The sequence below is a fragment of the Palaemon carinicauda genome, chromosome 5 (genome assembly GCF_036898095.1).
Source record: "Palaemon carinicauda isolate YSFRI2023 chromosome 5, ASM3689809v2, whole genome shotgun sequence".
Lineage (NCBI taxonomy): Eukaryota > Metazoa > Arthropoda > Malacostraca > Decapoda > Palaemonidae > Palaemon > Palaemon carinicauda.
Window position 1 is genome coordinate 44701697 of NC_090729.1, and position 1895 is coordinate 44703591.

Sequence of the window (1895 nt, forward strand, 5' to 3'; positions counted from 1 at the left end):
TAACTCTATATGGGGTGCAGATAGCTATGTGCCGTGTTAATACATGCGTCCCCTGTTGATATATGATGTCTTAAAGGGAAACATTTAGGATACTCACACCAGAAGTAAGAATTCTTTGATAACCTGTGGTTTAATTCTTTGGGAATATCCTTGTAGTCAATATACCCAAGAAAGCTACCAAAAGGAGCCTTCCATCAGGACATCATGGCTATCACACCCAAAAATAGATTTTTCGCTTCGCTCAAAATCTGTATATATATATATATATATATATATATATATATATATATATATATATATATATATATATATATATATATATATATATATATATATATATATATATATATGTGTGTGTGTGTGTGTGTGCGTGTGTGTGTAAGTGTTTGTGTATGTATGTGTGTGTTTATGTGTCTACATGTATTATTTTTGTATAAATGGATGTCATATACACGCACGTATACTATATATATATATATATATATATATATATATATATATATATATATATATATATATATATATATATATATATATATATATATATATATATGTGTGTGTGTGTGTGTGTGTGTGTGTGTGTATGTATAATTATTATATATATATATATATATATGTATATATATATATATATATATATATATATATATATATATATATATATATATATATATATATATATATATATATATTCAATCATACACTTATAGACCAAAGGTTTATTCGTTTATTGACCAATTAATTGGTCTAAATATGTATTCTGTTTAGTCTGATATTAGGCTGGGCCATATGTGACATCATGTGACATCATTGGCTTGTAATGCCACATGAAATGGTTTTATTTAAGTTTCTCTGAGTATATAAATTTGGGACGCTATTTGTCAGAACCCAAAGGATGCAATAGCAAAGTATACACATACACATCTATGTTCAAGCTGGGAAAAGCTTTTGAACATATTACGGAACAGAAAAAGTTTAATGTTAAAACGGTGAGACAATACACTAAACATATTTTATAAGTTATTGCACTCATAGCAACTAAATTAATTTTACCAAACTATTTTACATCACTGAAGTTGAGAACAGGGAAGAGTATATTCGTTTAAATAGAGTGAGAAGGTTTTTAGTAATTCCTAGCACTGTAATAATCGGTGTTGTATTACATCAAAAGTAGTGAAGGGATATGCTGCCCTTCCCTCTATTCAATTCATTTAAATACAGAAGTTGTGTCAGCCCCTTCTTCTATCGGTCCTTTTTCTTTTATGTAATAATGTTAAGCACAATGCTTTCGGACACTACGGATAATTATAGAGGAATTAGTAAGTAATGTGTAAAGGTTGCTTCCATTTTTTCTTGAATATTTCGAATATTTGTTAGTTTTTACGGTTTTACACTAAATACGAGAGAATAAGTTGATTTTAGTTTCAGTTCTCTGCCATATGCGACAAAACAAAACTTTTTCCTCCTCTGAACACCCATGACTGTTTTGGAAGCTATATATGTAATGCTAGATATCTACATTTTTCAGTAAATCTTCGCTTAAAATGAATGATTTATCAACACTGGTATTAATACAGAAACTGGTTCAGCCTTGTAGAAGAGTTCTAAAATTAGTTGCACATTCCGAATAGGCATTACTGTGAGAGTTATCAGCAGCACAATCTTCACCTTTACCCTTTAAGGGTTCTTTGTTTTCTCCTTTGACTTATGGTAGGCCTTTGTGATACAACGGATTAAACACTTCTTCAATCCCCTCTTAAAATTATGCACAATTGCCTCAAGAATGATGATTTTTGTTTTTATTATTAATCTATTGTTAGTGGAGTTGTAAAAAGCTAATTAATATCATTGTGAACCAAAAAAGCAGTATGTATGATCAAACGATATAACCTCAA